This window comes from Leopardus geoffroyi, chromosome C3 (assembly GCF_018350155.1).
Source record: "Leopardus geoffroyi isolate Oge1 chromosome C3, O.geoffroyi_Oge1_pat1.0, whole genome shotgun sequence".
In the NCBI taxonomy this organism is placed as follows: domain Eukaryota; kingdom Metazoa; phylum Chordata; class Mammalia; order Carnivora; family Felidae; genus Leopardus; species Leopardus geoffroyi.
In genome coordinates, this window is record NC_059338.1 from 2,657,218 (window position 1) to 2,675,479 (window position 18,262).

An 18,262-nucleotide genomic window follows, 5' to 3' on the forward strand; every position below is an offset into this window, starting at 1 on the left:
TTAGGAAAATGGGTTGGGAAATGGGGGGGGGGGGTGCCGGGGTGAGAGGTCCCAAGGGAAGACTGTTCCGTGGAGGGAGCGGTGGCCTCCTCCAGCTGCCTCCCCCCCCCCCCCCCCAGTGCTCCCGGGCCCCCACGGTGTCTCCTGGTCTGGAGGATTGGAGACCTTAGGATAGCTTTAGGATCTGGCGCGAGGAGAATGATGAACCCACCGCGGAGGGGGTCCTCAGTGCGCCCCGCCCCCAGCCGGGGAGCCCACACGCCCCGAAAGCTCGCGGGAGTATCTCACAAGATGGAGCTCAGAGGGGTCGAGGAACTTCTCCGAGGTCACACAGCTCTTAAGCGGAAGCGACAGCAACACCTTGATTCAAGATGTGTGCTATTCCGCCACCCAGAGAGGCGACCGACCTACCGACACCCCGCCTCTGGCCCCCAAAGGGAGAAAACCCCAAATACAAAAACCACAAGTGGCATCAGTGGGTGAGGTCAAGCCCCACCCGTCCCCGCCGTTCCCCATTTCCTGGTCTCCCCCATGCGTGTGGGGGTCCCGCCAAGACCCCCGGAGCTTGCGGCAGGGATGTGGAAGTCCTCGCTGCTGGCAAATCCTTCCTGATGGCCCCCCTCCAGCCCCCCCTTTTTCCCTGGGCCCCGAGGAGCTGACCCGCCCTCAGACGGTCGCGGCCTTTGTGCTTCATCTCGGTTCCTTGCGCTCCAATTTTACCCTGCGGCTCTGGTGGTGGCGACCCCAAGGCCGGGGGAGGTGACCCGCTCTGTCCCCCGAGCCCCCACCCCGGGCCCCCAGCTCCCTCCCTCCCGTGTGGTGAGCTGAGCTCGCAGGGCTTGGGCCCCCACCCCCCGACCCCGGCGGCTCTCACAGCCCCTACAGCCCCGGCGACAGCGGGGTCTCAGAGGGTCAGCGTGGAGAGCTATAAATCAAAGAGGACCATAACCCAATCTGGAATGATCAGAGGGGCTGCCGTTAGGCGCTTTGTGTTGTTTGAAGGCTCGTAGCCGTGAGCGATTATTATTGTCACCGCCCCCGTCATTCTGGTTACTGATAACATGGTCGGTCTCCTTGGCTAATGCGAGCGCTCGTTACCACACAGGTAGGTTTTAGGTCATTCTTTAACAACGCGATATAGAGGAGCCTGGTAACAACGGAGAGCGGGCCTTAAGCCCCACCTCTCCCCTGTAACCCCAAGCAGGAGAGCCGCCCCCCCTTGCCACTCCCCTAGGGGGGTCCCCAGGCGGCCCTGCTTCTCCGACACTTTACTTCTCTGGGCTTGGAGCCAGAGGAAGAGTCCAGAGCAGATCTTATCTTTCTGAGAGTTTAGTTACTAGAAACGGGCCCTTGTCGTGTCGCAGCACCGGGCCAGCCCTCTCTTTCCACAGGTCCTGCCCCGAATCCGCACACAAGCCCCTCGACGTGGACATTATCTCCCCCATTTTGCAAGCCGAGGAGATCGACGCTCCACAGAGTGGGAGCCTTGCATCAGATTCCCGTGCGGGTGGTTGAGCCGGACTCGGGAACACGTCTACCTGACTCCGGGCTCCGAGCTGTAATCAGTCAATCAGGGCAGAGAGGCCGAGACTGAAACTTCGGAGCTGAGAGGGTGGTGGCGGCCGGGGCCCTGGAGGAGCCTCTCGGGTCTAACCTAAGCTGTGCTGGGCTCCTTGTCCGGAAGCCTGAGGACCGACAGTCAGACGGGAAGGGGATGAGAAAGACGCGAACACACTCCGAATAAAAAAAAAAGCTGAGCGGTAAAGGCCCGTGCTGCCTACCCATCTGAAAAGCAAAACTTGCATCGAGAGTCACTTTGCTGCTGGGCCTTCCAGGAGGCTGGCCTGGGCTGACCGCACGGTCGGGTTGACTGCCCTCCACCGAGCCTTCCTGGTGGGTGAGTCCCCGACTGATTCAGGGGGACAGAGTCCGAGAGAAAGAGTGCCAGGGGAATGACAGAGAGGCAGCTCTGCGGTGTGTGTGTGTGGACACAGGCGAGGGCTGAAGGGTCACAGTGGGGAGACCAGCCCAGAGGGGGACAGTGGGAACACAGAGGTGACGGCCTCCAGGGGACACTGAGCAAACTGCACACTGCCCCCCCCCCCACTTCTGCAGAATCCCCAATCTGATTAGAAGCCTCTGGTCTGTCCCCTTGATCTCTCCCCCAGTGGAGAGTGGTTAGTCCTGAGACCTCCCTTAATGCTATTAGCTAAAGCTGCTTAGTTAGGTAGGACTGTGAGGGGCTGGGGCCCAGGAGAAAAGCCAACCACCTTCTTCCCTGGGGGATTTGGGGGAGGGGCAGAGACAGAAGTTCTTTCTTCCCAGAGACCCCAGGGCATCTTGTCCCTCCTGCAGGCCCCCAAACTCAGGGGACCCGCATGGGGCCGAGGGGCCCCTTCTCGATGCTCCATGTTGGGAATGGACCAGCTGAGCCCCGCCTCTCCCCTGTAACCCCAAGCGGGAAAGGCACCCCTCCTTGCCTCTCCCTAGGGGGGTCCCCAGGCGGCCCTGCTTCTCCGTCACTTCTCTCTCCAGGGGCCCTCGGGTCTCAGGTCCCTGCCCCCCAGCCCCTGGCAGACCCTCTGACTCTGACCTCTGTGTCCCTGGGGACCGTGGGCTTTAAAAGGTTTGTGCAACTCTTGGAGTAGAAATCCCAGACGCCCCCAGACCCCACCCCAGACGCAGTAGAAGGGCGGTGGGGCAAGTCACAGCCCCCTGGCCCAGGGGTTGGGGGATGGGCAACGGGGGCCAGGAGACAGGCTCCCAGCCCCGCATGCTCCCCTCTCCCGTCTGGCCCCTCCCCGGCCTCTGTTTCACTTGGTTTGACCTTTTCATCTGAGCTCATTTCCTGCTTCCCGACTGTTTCTTCTCCCTTCTTTCCAGTCCCCAGGCCACCAGGCTTCTGAGTCTCCCTGCCCCGCCACCTCTGCGGCCCATCCTTTTCCGTCTCGTCTCGGTGTTGAGGAGGAGGCCGGTCCCTTTCCGTCTTTACTTACGGGGACCAGGCCGGCTGCCTCACCCCGTCTCCTGCTCTGGGCACTGCCTCCAGGCTCAGGCCCTGTGTCTTGCGTTTTCTTGCTTCTCTCTCTGTCCTGTTCCCGTGCTCTTTCTCTCACCCAGGCTTCAGACCTGGAAGCTGAGCCCAGGCCCCCAGCTCCCCGGCCTAGGTCCCTGCAGCCCCCTCCCACCCCTGCTCCCTCCCAAATCCCTCCCTGGGCAACCCCAGCCTCCTTCCTGCCATCTCATTCCTGTCAGCTGTGCCCTGGGGATCCCCCTGCCTGGACATCCCCGATCCTTCCCTTTGCTCTCCCCCCCCAACAAGAAATCCCCTCCAGCAGGAGCCAGGCCAGCCAGGGGAAGTGAAAGTTCTCAGTCAAACGCTGATCTGGGACAAGTGGCAGCCAGACGGAGCAAACAGGGACCAGAGTGTCAGGACTTCGCCGGCTGGGGGGTGTCGCCACCCCCAGACTACCCCCCCCCATCCCAGTCCAGTCGCAGCCTCCACCTCCAGCCTCGTGGTGCTCACCCCAGTCCTAGTGAACCCTGACTTGAACTTCACTAAGCCCCCTGCCTGAACGAAGCCCCTCTCCCTGCCCCCGCCCTCCCCAGCCCTCCTTCTCCTCTTCCTCTTCCTCCTCCTCCTCCTTCTCCGTCCTCCCGGAGGGCTGGAGGAGAGAATCACCCCTCCCTGCGCCTCTCCAGCCTCCAAGAGCCCGCACCTGCCCTCCAGCACAGGGGCTGTCCGACTTCAGGCTTCTTGGACCTCGTTTTTGGGAAGGATGCCAGGAGCATGAGGAAGGGAGCCCGGCAGGCACACGGGGCAGAATCCCCTAACCCTGCCAGAGGCTTCGGTCCGGTCGACCCCAGCCCGGCTCAGGTGGGAGCACAGCCTTACCTCCTCCATACCCCCGGGCTGTGATGCCCGCACCCCCAGCGTCCGGCCCCACCCTCAGCCCCTCCGATGGTGCGGTCAGCTCTGTACGGGCTGCTGTTTGTGTGGACGGCAGGGTGCAGGGAGGCCCGAGCCTGTCGTTCCGCCGGCCCCAGCCTGACCTGACCCCATCCGTGCCAGGAGTCTCCTCTGCCCCGGCACGCGGACATCTGACCCCAGAAGTGCCCCACCTGGGGAGAGGAGACCAGCCGTCTTGATGAGGTCCCCGCTTCTTTCCGCCCTGGCCCCCCAGCACCCGGCCCTGCGGCTGTCCCGCACCGGCCGCCTCCCGGGAGGCTTCTGCGAGGCCCCTGGGCTCTCGCCCCCACCACTGCCCGCTCCTCCTTACGAACCCCCTTCCCGGCTGCTCCACAGCTGGACCCACAGCTGGGGTGGGGTGGGGGCGAGAAGGGCCGTCCCTCAGGCCAGCCCAGCCGCACACCTGCCACCAGAGTCCCTTACCTTGGAGCGGTGGCCGGCCGTCCCCTGCTACGTCCCCTGCTTCTTCTGGCGCACGCCTCGCCCAGCGGCCCTCGCTCATCACACGCGAGTTAGGGTTACTTAAAATGAGAGCGGGATCTCCAAGCTCCCAGGGGAGCCGATGTGGTTTTCAGACAATAGCATTAACCCTTCGGGGGCCAGTGGCACCGCGGCCCGCGCCCCCTCCGCCTCCGTGAGGGCTGTGGTAGGAGGGGTGTCTCTCCTTCAGTCCTCTGTATCCAGAGCTGCCTCTGGGGCTGGTGGCTCCCACAGTGTCAGGCCAACACTGTAGGAGACTCGTGAGGAGGCCACCTGTCCTCCGTTCTAGGCAAAGGGACCCTGAACTGTGGGGAAGTCCTTCCAGCTGTCTCCCCTTCCCTAGATAAGTCAGTCCCCGTCTCAGGGAACTTTCTGTGCAGATAGAGCCCAGGCCTGGAAGAGAAGCCCCTCCCAACCTGGGGCTGTTACCTCCACCTGGTCCCCAAGTCCCCCCGCGGCTCTGCTCGCGCTCATGGAGGTTACAGTCCCCGAAATCTGGCGTTTTCCTCGAGTCTCGAGTACTAAATGATACAAATGGTTTACCCGATGTATTTTCTCTGAGGATTTTAAAGCACTTATTATGTCTCTGTCGTCTGGGAGTTTCGGAGTTCTGGAAAATGATGTTTTCTTTCCTCTATCAATATGACTGAAAGCCAGACAGCGAGAAGAACTTCCAGGCCAGGCACAGACTGGACAGGAGGAAGTGACTGGGGGGGGCATCAGATACCCTGCAGGGAAGGAGCAGGAGCAGGAAAGGGGTAGGGTTCCAGAATACACCGGGAGGGGTTGCGTTAGGCGCCTGACCTCGGGAGACGCTTCTCAAGGGGAAATGAGGGCCTCTGCCTTTGAAGTCCCGGGGAATGAGCCCCCCTGGAGCCTGTGGGGCCTGGAGCCCACATCTCCAGTCTCCGGCGGGGATGAAAAGGTTGACGGCTGTCGCTGGGGAATCAATATGATTTTCTTTTATTCCTCCCTGGCTCTGGGAGGCCAAGTGTCCCTCCCCACCTCATTACGCAGCCCCTCCCGGCCTCGAGCTGAAGGACGTGGGGAGGGAGAGCCATGGAATTCAATCCTGGGGGTTGTTTTCTGGTTAAATCAACCGAAGCTAACACGACAGAGAGGTGAGGGGGGAGAGGATGATTGATGGAGAGACAGGTCGCTGGGGACCGCTGGCAGAGGGTCCTGGGGGGACAGGATGCGTGTCCAGGTTGTTGGATGCAGGCCTAGCAAGGAGCAGGCAGGCCTGGTGCCCACGGGAGACGGAGCCTCAGCGAGGGGGCCGAGGTGGGCACTGAGACGCGATCCCGGCGTTTCCCTCAGGTGCCCTTGGCCTTTCCTCCCCTGGGCAGGTGGTCCTGCCCTTACACATGTCACCTTCTCCATCTCCTTCATCTAAGGACTTGGCACCTGAGTGAGGACCCGAAAGATGCCAAGGCCAGGCGGACGCGGGCAGGAAGAGCTTCCTCTCCACGAAGGCCCCGCCCACTCGAAGGAGCCGAGTCCAAGGCCTGGACCCCACGGCCGCTCAGAGCACCTGCTGCCTCCGAGAGTTCCCCCGGGAGGCAGCATCCGGGGGGCCTCCGGGGAGGGCGGCTCCTGGCTCCCACGCTTGCCTGCCATGACCCCAGCTCCCAGGAAAGTCCCCCAAGTCGCTAACTACAGTCCCTTTGGGAACCAGAGCAGCTGCTTCTGTGACACTTAGGGTTTTCGCCTTCCCTCTAGAGCCTTACACACTTCCCTGCCCATTTCCTTCCATGTTCCCGTAAGCCCGATCAGAGCAGAGCCCCCACTCCCATTCACCAGGGGACAGGAGGCCAGGCGCTTGGCACCGACCCTGGCTCCCGGGTGGCACACTGGGCCTCCTGTTTCTTCCCCAAGACACAGGCAAAGGGCCCAGCGCCCTTGGGGATGCGTCCCCTAACCAAACGCAGCCCTTCGCTCTCGCGAGCATCTCTGATGTGTCCCAGGGCCTGGCCGCGGGGCTGCCTCACCAATGACTGCTGAGCAACTCACCCCAAAAGGACCCAACCGGCTCCCCCCGCTGAAGCCGATCCCGCGGCCCCAGCTCACATCAGCCTCGACACATTTTACACCGCCTCAGGGCCCCCAACTTCATTGCCACTGATTTTAGTGGCCCGCTCCAGGCCACCTACATTTTCTCAACACAGTGACACAATCATGGGCACCAAGCGGGGTGAGGCGGAGACCGCAGAGGGCGGCCCTTCCCACTCTGGGGCTGGAGCCGGCTCTGGGGGTCCCCCGGGGGTCCGCCCAGAGAGAGGAGTCTCCCCAGGGGGAGGAGGGTGGGCCTTGGCTCCCCAGCCTCCCCCTAGAGCTTAGTGGCACAGGTTGGGGGCCAACCAGAGGGCGTTCACGTGAGCTTGGGGTCGAAGGTTCCCGTCCTAGTGACTTTTTCATACACGAGTAGCCAGCGTGAGCCTATGGACACTGTGTGACACTTTGGATCAAGCCCTCGTCACCCCACGTGGGTCCTCTTAGGCCTCATGTGGGCCCCTGTGACCCTCTAACTTATGACGGGCGGACAGGAGACACAGGGTGGGCTCAGCCCCCGGAGGCCTGATCGAGGGGCCGCACAGGGTGCAGGTCGGGGCTCAGAAGTGAGGAGTAGGAAGGAGGAGAGAAAAGGGATCTGGCCCTGGGGGCCTGGCAGGCAGTGGAGGGCAGCAGGGGACGGGCGAGTTCAGGAGGGTCCATTGGCCGTCCGGTTGTGACAGATGTGACTGAGACCGGACTCGGCGGGGGAAGCGGGGGAAGGACACCCCTGAATAGAGGGATAAGGTCCCTGGTGCGACAGAGGAGGACTGGGGAACCTCAGGAGCGGGAGAGGAGGCGGCGGCTGGGCAGGGGGAGGGGAGGCGGCGCGCGGGGGTGGAGCCCGTGGCTGTGGTGTCGGTGCAGACTCTTCAGGTCCCATTAGCAGCAATGGAAGGTGACATGTGGGATCGATACCAATCGAGGCAACAGACTCCCAGTAATGAACCCATTTCACTCACGCTCCCCACCCCCGCCGGCCGCCCCGGACCCCCTCCCCGGAGAGCCTTCTCCCGGAACCGTCCCCGGGGCTGGGGGCCCCCAGCGTGGTGAGGTGGGCCTGGGCGGGGGGGGGGGGGGGGGGGGGGGGCGGTGGTGGTGATGTCCGGTTCTGTGAGGCTCAGGCCCACCCTGTGCCCCTCAGGCCTGTGCTCCTCAGCCCTGCGCATGTTTCCAAGGCGGAACTGGGGAAGCTCTGGAGTTTTTTGAGCCGCTCACCCCGTGGGCACAGGTGAAGGCGTCTCTGTGCTCCTGGCCCGCCCGTGCCCGCGCGTGGGCGTCTGCGTGTGTGGCTGTCTGTCTCGGCCGGCCTGTGTCTGTGCGTCTCCGAGGACCCGGGAAGTGGCCGTGTCTCCGTAGGCGTCTGCACGGCCGTGCGGTTTCACGCGTGGGTGTTTGCCAGGTTTTGTGTCGCCGGTGTGTCCTCGCACGCCTGTCTCTGGGAACGTGGGTGTGTGAGCCCGGGTTCGCGAGTGTGTCCGCGATTCTGTGGGTGTCTGCTCTGGACGTGCGGGTCACGCTTTGTTTCCGAGCGTCTCTGTGCGCGTGTACCCGTGTGTGTGTGTGTGTGTGCGTGCGCACGTGCGCCCCCCTCTTCGTCTCCTTGTACGAGTGGGCGGGTGCCGCCACTCTCTAACCCTGTCCCCCAGCTTTGGCCCTTGGGCTGGACCTGAGGCCCAGCGGGGCCTGAGTGGTCTCCCCAGACACGGGAGTTTCAGCACTGAAGCTGACCCAGCCCCACGAAAACCAGGCCAGGGGTTCCTGCTTCGTCCAGGCCTGGACACCAGGAGGCTGGAGCGAAGGGCGGGGCAGGTGCCAGGGAGGGAGAACCGTGGGATGTGGGGGCTTGAAGGGGAAGCTGGGAAGGTCGAGGCGCTTGGCACTTGAACGTTAGAAGCATTAGAAAAATTAGAAAAGAAAAAAAAGCTCACCTCCCCCCCCCCCCCCCCCCCCCCCCGCCCCGCAGCGACTCAGAGATGGGCCGGAACAGGCCCGGTGGCCCCGGGGGGGTGGGCATGGGTGGAGTGGGGGCCGCGAGGCTGAGCTGGTTTATAGTGTCTTAGGGTCTCTGAGCTCCCCCGGGGAGGGTCCCAGTCATGGTTTTCACCGTGGAACTTCCGGGTCCCTCCCTCCATGCCTGGCACACGGTCTCTCTGAAGATCCTGTTGACTAACTCTAGCTTTGCACCTTCTTCAGAGGGTGCTAGCTGCCCTCCTCTGGGGGCCCTTTAGTCCCCTGGCTGCTCCTGTCCCCAGCCCCTGTCCCTCCTGTCCCTCCCACTGCTGTCCGGGCTGCACAGGGGAGCACGGCCACCAGCAAATGTCATTCCTGCACCAGTCTCTGCTCACACAGGACCGGGCTCCAGCCCAGGGGAGAGATGTCCCCTGCTGTTTGATCTCAACGCAGTGCTTTTCAAATCGCCCTGACATTGGCCCTTTGGCACCTCGAGGTGTTTGGAGGGTTGTGCCAATAACCACGAACACTTCATTGTCTTCGGAGGTCACGCAGGCTTTCATCTGTCTTATAAACCAAGCTCTCAGTGGAAGTTTTGAAGACGGAGCTCCAATGTTAAGTCTTTGCAGCCTGGTCCACTCCTGACGTTTGCAGGTGCTTGTGCAAGAGAACGAACAGGCGACCGCCCCCCGCACCCCTGCTCAGGGGGGCACGTCTGGGGCACAGACTGCTCACCACTCCATCATGTGGACAGGGGTCCCCGCGTGCCAGGAGCCCAGAGGGTGGGCTGGACGGAGGACATGGCTGCGGGTGGACACGTCCCCTTGGCCACAGACTCCAGACCCAGGCTCCGGTGGTCCTGCTTGCAAGTTACAATTTCTGTATCTGTATCCATTGCCAGGCTGGTCTGTGACCTGAGCTCTGGAAGATGGTGCTCAAAATGACACTTGTCCAGGACCCTTCACTGCCTGCTCCCCTCTGGGCCTTGTCTTTTTGTCTTTTGTGTGGGTCTTTCTGTCTCGTCCTCAGATGGGTCTGTCTCTTCTGCAGAAGCCAGGAACTGTTGCTTCTCAGATGGGGGGCTCCCTGGGGGAGGGCTGTGAGCACCCTTCCCACGCTCCCCTTCCCCAGGCTGCCTGGGCCCTGGGGGCGGGGCACTGGGCTGGGGTGAGGCTGAGGGGAGCAGGAGTTAGGAAGAGGGGCCCCACATAGGGCTGCAGAGAGGGCAAGGCCGACGGGGCGCTACCGCCGTTGAAGAGGCCCCCGAGGAGGCAGCGAGGGGGCAGAGGCGGGGCTCCCAAGACGTGGTGATGCCCAAAAGCCTGGCTAAGGAGTAGGGGGTTCCGGGTCGCAGTCGGAGGGCAGCGGGTGGGGTGACGGGAAGAGGAAACAGAGGTCGAAGCCCATGGATTCTATTTCCCCAGCTCCTTTCTGGACCTTGGAGCTCGGGACAGCCAACCTGCCCACTATCTGGAGCCAGTAGGGGCTTCTGGAGAGCAGACGATTCAGGGGCTAGAGGGAGCTCCATCCACCCCCCAACAAGCTAACCAAACTTTATATCTTTATATATATATATATATATATATTTTCTGTGTTAAGGAGCCCTGTGTCAGGCTGATAGGAAAAACAAGAGGGAGAGAGAAGGGGAAGCCAGGAGAATGCAGAGCTCAAATGAGACCCGAGATAAAGCAATTACCTGATCAATACGGGTGAAATTGAGTAATCTAGCAGATCAATACTGTGGGCAGGAGGCTGGGCGGGGGGGTCCCCTGCCCTTCCCTGCTGCAGCCCCTGCCCACTCCTTGAAAATTCCCGAGTCTACCTCTGCATCTGGCCCCCCAGAGGATCACCCCCTGCCCCTCCGGCCGGCCCCCACCTGTGCTTAGGCTGCACCCTGGATCCTCCCTTCCCCTCGTTCCCCTCCCCTACTGCCCTCTCCTCCCCTCCCAAGCTGACCCCCTTATCATCAGTCCTTCTAGGCTGCTGCCCGGGATGCCTCCCTCTCTTTCGCCAACTCCCCCTACTGGGGGCCACGCCCCAGGCCAGCTGGGGAGCCAGCTGCCCGCATCTGTGTCCTGGGGGCATCACTTAGGACTCTCTGAGGACAAGACCCAGGTTTACAGGGACCGAGGCTTCCCCACCGGCCAGACGGAACTGGAGGGAGCTGGGCCTCTGTCTTTGGACCTGACCTGACCTCTCCAGTGCTGAGCACCACCCAGCACTCCCGGTGCGCCAGGCCCAGGCTGAGCCCCACTCGGAAGTCAGGGCCGGGCCCGGAGGAGCCGGGAGGAGGCCCCCGCTGCCGCCGCTGCCGCTGCTGCTGCTGTGCGTGCTGCTCCAAAGGTGGCTGTGAAGGTGCTGGCAGGGAAGGGCACCAGTCCATCCGGGGACTGCCCGGGGTCAGAAGGGGCACTCGAGGCTCTGGTTCTTTCCAGAAGGGGCGTGGGGAGAGTGGGAACTCCCCGAGTATTGTGGGAACACCTGAGTTCCTGCCTGCCCGGTCAGTACTGAAAATTCCCCGGGCCAGGAAAGTTGCGGCTTGCTGGGGAAGGCGGTGGCACCGTGGGGGGTGGCCTGCGTCTGCGGGGACCCCACCCAGGGGGAAGCTCCTGGTGGGTAAGGAGCATCTCTATTTGACTTTGAAATCCCAGGACAGAGCCTGGCATGCGGCAGGCACTCAGGAAAGGCTAGTTGAATACATGCATGGCTACTGTCACCAGGCCACCGTCAGTTCATCATGTCAGCTTGTTTCCCGGGCCAAACCAGGAGTCCCCAGAGAGCGGGGACCTGCTGTCGGCACGCATGGGCCGCCACGTGTTTTGTGGGTGAACAACTGACTGCGCCGTGTGGCCTGGAGCTTGTTCCAGAAGAGCCCCCTGCATTCTTGATTCCTGATTCCACAAGTCCCCTTAGGGACATCAGGGACCTCTTTGAAGCCACCCCGTTGCCCTCCTTCCAGCTTCTAGGCTCTGTGTGTCACGGCTGAGAGGCGGGGGTGGGGGGAGCGGTGCACGGACTTCGGGGTCGGAAGTTCAGGCTGAGTCCTGGTTTGGCTCCTCGACGGCAGAGTCGACCTTGGGCAACTCACTTGACTTCCTTGACCTCTGCTTCCTTCGTCTGCAAAATGGGGACAATCAGAAGTACTTTCTGCAGGGGGCAAGTCTGTGGATTTGGACAAGACGGTGGTGGTTATTTTCGACACGGGGGTCGGGCGGAGCCGGGCAGAAGGCCAGAGCTTGAACAAGCACGGATGCAGACGCTTTCCAGCCGGGCCGGGAGCAGGACAGTGAACAGACCTCGTTACCTGTGGTGGCACGAATGGAGAGCAACACCACCGGCCCGTTTCCCCTCCCCTTTCCTTCCGCCAGTTGCCAAGAGGACAAACGTCACACAAAGACGACACATCTCAAAACACCAGGTGAGGCCGGCTGCCCACCCTCTCACCTGTTTATGTCACTTGGAGGGATGGGGGAGGGGAAGCAATTCGTAACGACACACGGAACTTTGGGTCCTGCCCGGCCACCGCTGGACCCCTGGTTCAACACTGTTCTCTGCCTCCTGGAGGGAGGGGTCCCTCCACCCTCCTGCCTCCTCCCTACCCCTCTCTGGTGAGGTCCCTGCAGGGCTCCAGGGGCGAGGCCCTGTGCCTCCCTGCTGGTTAGCTCTCTGGGACCAAGGTTGGTTGCAGACCAGCCTTTGGATAGAAGTTGGCTGGGACGGGCACCTGCCAGCCGAGGCGAGGGGCAGCGACGCGGGCCGAGGCCTGGGCTTCTTGTCTGGGCTCAGTCCAGTGTCCGGGCTGCATCCCACCCCGTCGTCTGCCCGGACGCGTGCCCACATCCTGGGGCCTGCGGTCGGAGACCCCGGGGACTGCTCCTCCGGGTCGGCTTATCTGCGCTGGCGAAGGGTTCCATCTTCGATCTTTCTCCCTCCCTGGTCGGCAGGCAGCCCGGCCCCTGGAGCCTGTCTGACCAGAGCCTCCTGGGCTCCAGACTGGCCCGACAGTGGAGAAACACCAAGGCCGGGGTCCCCCCACAACTTCCTTCCGTGTGTTCATTCTTGCCTCAGAGATCTGAGGCAAGGGCCGGGGAAAGTTGGGGATTCGGAGTCCGGAAACCTGTTTAAGAATTTTTTTTTTTTTTTCAACGTTTATTTATTTTTGGGACAGAGAGAGACAGAGCATGAACGGGGGAGGGGCAGAGAGAGAGGGAGACACAGAATCGGAAACAGGCTCCAGGCTCTGAGCCATCAGCCCAGAGCCCGACGCGGGGCTCGAACTCACGGACCGCGAGATCGTGACCTGGCTGAAGTCGGACGCTTAACCGACTGCGCCACCCAGGCGCCCTCGGAAACCTGTTTAAATGGCTGGGACAGGTCACCCGTGCCGGGTCTCCTTTCTCTCATCTGCAAACCAGGGATCCTCTCAAGGGGCCAAAGGGGGACGAGAAGGCACTCAGCCCTGCAGAGGAGAGGAGCGTGAAGACAGAGCCGCACCTCAATGAGGAGACATCCGGTCTCATTAAAAGAGTGATTTTGAGGGGTGCCTGGCTGGCTCAGTGGGTGCCACTCTTGACCTCGGGGTTGTGAGTTCGAGCCCCACGTTGGGCGTGGAGAGGACTTGAAAATAAAATCTTAAACAACAAATGATGTTGAGTACTAAGTGCTTTGTGTGCATCATTTGGTCTCCACAAAATAGGGAAACTGAGGCACAGGCAGGTTCTGTAACCTGCCCATGTCCTAGCCAGGAAAACAGCAGGGGGGGGGGGGGGGCGGCTGTGGGGGCAAGGTCAGCGCCAGCTCACCTCCCCTCCTCTGGGGCTCAGCACAGCTGGCCACAGGACCACGACTGGGCGGGGATGCCGGAGGGGGGGCTGTCTACACAGCAGGCCTTCTGGGGATTTTTAGCTGCCTTCTCGCACACCCTTAAAAATTTCTTTCTGTAGGGTCGGGGGCAAGTGAGTGAAGCTGGAATGTGTGAGTCAATCCTGGCCAAAGAGGCGGGAAGGGAAAGACCCCGCTGGGCTATTTAGGGAGCAGCCTTAGTGGGAGGGGTCTCGGTTCATTTCCCTCCGGCTCACGTTCCACGTGGGCGTGAGTTTGCAGCACACACGTGTCGGTGCCCCGGGGAGAGGCAGGTTTGCAGGGAGGGGGGCTCAGCTGCAGGGAGAGGAGACAGAGTGTGAAGAGGCAGGGGGAGAGGGAGCCGCAGGGCACAGCGCCTTCCGCACAGGGACTCCTCCGGGCTCGGAAGCTCGTCACAGAGACACCGTATGCCGCCGAGTGCCACTGTCCCCTCGTCCCTTAGCCTGTCCTTGTATCCCAGGCCTGTGTCCCCTACCCCAGGCGAACACCCCTCGTGCGTCTCTTGCCTCCCGTCTGTCCAACAAACGCTTGTCAAGCATCCTCAGGGTTTGGCAACGTGCCGGCCCCCGGCTTCTCCACCATCCTGTCAGCGGCCAGACCAATGGCACCGGTGGCAGCGTGAGGCCGTGGTTCAGAGGCTGGCATGGGGGCAACGGGACGCCTCAGGGGAGCCAGGGAAGGGCGACGGCGTGCGAGTGGAATTCTGAGGGATGAGATGTCACCGGCCAGGGGGAGGGGGAGGAAAAGAGGGTGTCCTCGGTCAGCAGGGCCGAGAGGCTGAGCACATGGGTGGGGCTCGCACCAGTTAACAGCGCGACTCGGTGTCCCCTCGGCACGATGGGAGCAAGCGGCACCTGCCTCACAGGGTGTTTAAAGGAGCCGACGCCAGGAGGCCTGGCTCGGGCGACTGCTCCGGTTACAACGCAGGCTTTGTGCGGGGCTGTGCGTGGGACAGGGAGGTGACCGGGAGCCCGCCCACCTGAGGGGCTGAGCCCTCCCTTCCCCCTCCCGCCGCCTTGCCCCGCTCACCTCTCTCACCTCTCTCTCTGCTCGGCATCTAGCAATCCCACAGTTCTGTGCATGGAGGCGGCGACACAGGACGGATCGACCGTGTTCTGACTGGCTGCCTGGCTCCCAGCTCCGGGGTCTGCACGCACGCTCATTCCCAGCCTGACCGGGTTGCTTCCGGGCCTCGAGCAGCCACCTTCGTCACTGTCCCTTCCCCTGCTCTCCATGGGCATGGGTGCCAGCAGGCTCGGGGGGGGGGGGGGGAGGCTCTCGAGGCCAGGACTGCCACGCTCGGCGGCCGGCCCCGACTCCTGTTAGACACGGGGTGTGGCCGCGGCCGGCCCGGGAGAACGTGAGCCCTCCAGGCCCCTCCTGAGACCTCCTGCAATCCGCCCTGGCTCTGCGGGCCAGCCTCGGCACCTCCTCCATTCGGGCCCAACACCTGGCTGGGCTTCTGGGAACGTGGGGAGCTCTGGGGGGGGCGACGAGACTACAGGGCGTGGCACCATTTTCCTCAGGCGGTGTGGCAGGACATTTGACATCCCATGGGCTCCCCTCCTGCCTCCGGATGGTCATCTTTCGCTGGTTTCCCCGGAACCCGAGCCAGCTTGCCGCGGAACCACAACCTAACAAAACCGCCTACGGGGCGCCTGGGTGGCGCAGTCGGTTAAGCGTCCGACTTCAGCCAGGTCACGATCTCGCGGTCCGTGAGTTCGAGCCCCGCGTCGGGCTCTGGGCTGATGGCTCGGAGCCTGGAGCCTGTTTCTGATTCTGTGTCTCCCTCTCTCTCTGCCCCTCCCCCGTTCATGCTCTGTCTCTCTCTGTCCCAAAAATAAATAAACGTTGAAAAAAAAAAAATTAAAAAAAAAAAAAAAAAAAAAAAACCGCCTTCACGGAGGTACAACCGCAAGCCACGGGGTTCACCCCTTCGCAGCGACCGCCATCCTGCGGGCTTTATCAGATCGTCGTGCGAGTCCCGCCGCCAACTGCAGAGTGCTCCTGTCCCTCTGGGAACGCGCGAGGGGTCACAGTCACGCTGCCCTCCTCGCAGCCGCTCAGCCAGGCTGCGTCTCCGGGCTCGCCTCTCCCGGACGCTTCGTAGAAACGGAATCGCACAGCGCAGCCCGCGGCCTACGGGGCCGGCTTCGCCGTGCACTTCTCCCCTTGTTTTAACGTGTATTTATTTTTGGGACAGAGAGAGACAGAGCATGAACGGGGGAGGGGCAGAGAGAGAGGGAGACACAGAATCGGAAACAGGCTCCAGGCTCTGAGCCATCAGCCCAGAGCCCGACGCGGGGCTCGAACTCACGGACCGCGAGATCGTGACCTGGCTGAAGTCGGACGCTTAACCGACTGCGCCACCCAGGCGCCCCTCCCCTTGTTTTAAAGTAAGCTTTAGGCCCGACGTGGGGCCTGAACTCGCGACCCCGACCGAGATCCAGAACCGGAGGCTCCACCGGCTGAGCCGGCCGGCGCCCCTGCCACAGACTCTCACCGGACCCTCCAAACAATCCCGAGGTCAAAATTCCCCCTCGAACTCGTGTCCCCGGCGTCAGCTGTCCTTTGGCTGCAGCCGCTGCCGCCGCCGGGTTTCGACAGCCCCCGAGGCGGTTAAAAGACCTGCCTGTCACCGCGCTGGTGCCCCGTGAGGACGCGTGGGGCAGGGAGGGTGAGCGGGCGCGGCTCGGCGAGTTCTCTGCCACGACCGCCCCGGCGCGTCAACACCACCGACACCCCGCAGGCGTTACTTAAAAGTATTTTTTTATTTAACTTTAATTTCTGAGGTAAAATACTTTTTCTCTTTCAACTTCCATAACAAAATACAGAGCTATCAGATACCCCTGGAAAAAATATGTATATTATACATATATTTCTATAACATTACATCATATATATATATATAATATATATGCAAAAATTTGAAGACTTTATAGAAAGAGGAACGTCTAAAAGGCACTGCACGATGGAGGCGGTTACTTACACGTACGCACACATGCACGCTGGTTCTGCTGCAGCCACGCCTAGAAGTCCTCCCCCACGCGTGAGCGCCTCACTCCCAGATCCCTGCCTCGCAATTCTGCAACTCAAAGAATGCTTAGCTATGTCGGAACGAATGAGCCGTGACTCCCCCCACCCACCCCACCAAAACGAGAAAGAGAACTGCTCACGAAAGAACGGGTCAAAAATTTTCTTCTAAGCAAATTTAAAACATATGTTCCATTACCCTTTACAAAATAAAAAGTATAAACATAATTATGGAATAAATTAAAAAAAAAAAAACCAAAAAACAAGGGACAAACAGCCAACTGACTACCCGCTTGGTGAGAAGTGATGTACTTCAACTACTTTTTAATGCTTCGCAGGGTCTCTTGGCCCACAGAGGACTAGGGCGCGGCGTCTCCCTGTCGGCTGGCGAGCTGGGTTTAACGCAGTGCAGCTTGAAAACTGGGGTGAAGGGACCTGGTGGGTCGCCTGCTACACACCTAGCCATCCTTTAAAAGAAGGAGCTCAGCAGCGCCGGATGCCCTTGGGAGACCACTACTGTTCCCTCTAGAGTCAGAAAAGCAAACTGTTTGCACGAACAAGTTCTTGACTGATGAAATTCCAAGATGTAGACCTGCAAAGTCTGAAAGGTTTGGCGCAGCAAAACGTGGGGGGGAACGGGAGGAACAGGCCCGGTCTCGTCCCCCTTTCCCCGCCTGCTGCGGGACAGGGATGAAATGCGGCGCAAAGAGCTAGGACTGGCTTTGTGCCGGGCCAGGGAGACAGGTGCCTGCCGGAATGGGTCCCCCGGGGTGAGGAGGCACCTCCCACCCCACTGCCCAGGGAAATGTCGATGACTTCCCCATTCCCGGTCCCCTTCCTGAGCAAGTCTGGCTCTGTAGGAGGGCCCTTCCCGACGCCAGCCCGCGCACCGTGCAGATCAACCAACGATTTACCAGAGGAATGGCAGCCAAAGAAAACAGTAAACACCAAACAATTTCTTAAAGCCAAAAAACATTTCTCATGGAGTTGAATGTTTTTCGAGTGTGTTTTTTCAAGTGTAAAAGCGGTGACTTTTTGTTCACACAGAAGCAGCATCTAGGAATTAATTCTGGCACTTGGGTTCCAGGGGTTTCCAGGTATGCATCACGGATTTTCCTCCCTCTTATTTTAAAGGCCTCGAGTTTCTATTCCTGAGTTCATACCGACACGTGCTGGCCCCCCCCTCTCGTGGACAGGGAGGGGGGCCGGCCAGCCACCCTGGTTAGATTGGGCAATGCCACGCAGAGATCCTTCCTCCACCTGCCTGGGCTTGCTTTCTGATCCGAGGTAAGAGGTGCAGAGAAAGAAACGGACAAAAACATAACCAACCCCAAGGAGGCTGAACGGGGAGCCCTCTGCAGCCTGACCAAAGCCTGAGTTGATAGACCACTCTCCTGAGCCCTTCCTAGGGAAAGACAAGTCACTATTTGGAAATCTGAACGAGGACACCTGCCAGAGAATAATAGCACGACGGACTCAAGACGTCCCAAGCCACCTACCAACCCACTCACCTGCTCTGACCTTCCCCTGCCCCTCCCGCATGCACTCTTTTAAAAAAGACCCTCCCCCCTCCCCCCCCATTAAAAGACAACCTTTGAATGCTTCTTAGTATACAGTTTCCTCAGGCTAAGGTGCAGTCAGGGATTTCGCCACTTCCTAGACAGCGTCCCTGTGCCCGCTCCCTGCCTCCATCGGACAGGGAGTCATCTCCTCTCCCCCTGCCTCCCGGACGCCGGGCAGACGTGAGCCGGTCTGGCATCTCGGCACACCTCGCAGTTCCGCGTGTGCACACGCGGGTGGCTGTAGCTTCTCTCTGCCCCCAGTCAGGTCTCTTTCCCATTCCTTCGTGCCGAGGGAAGGGGATTCCCCATGGAGAAACTGCTCCTCGCCGTCTGTAAACGGGAGTCTCGG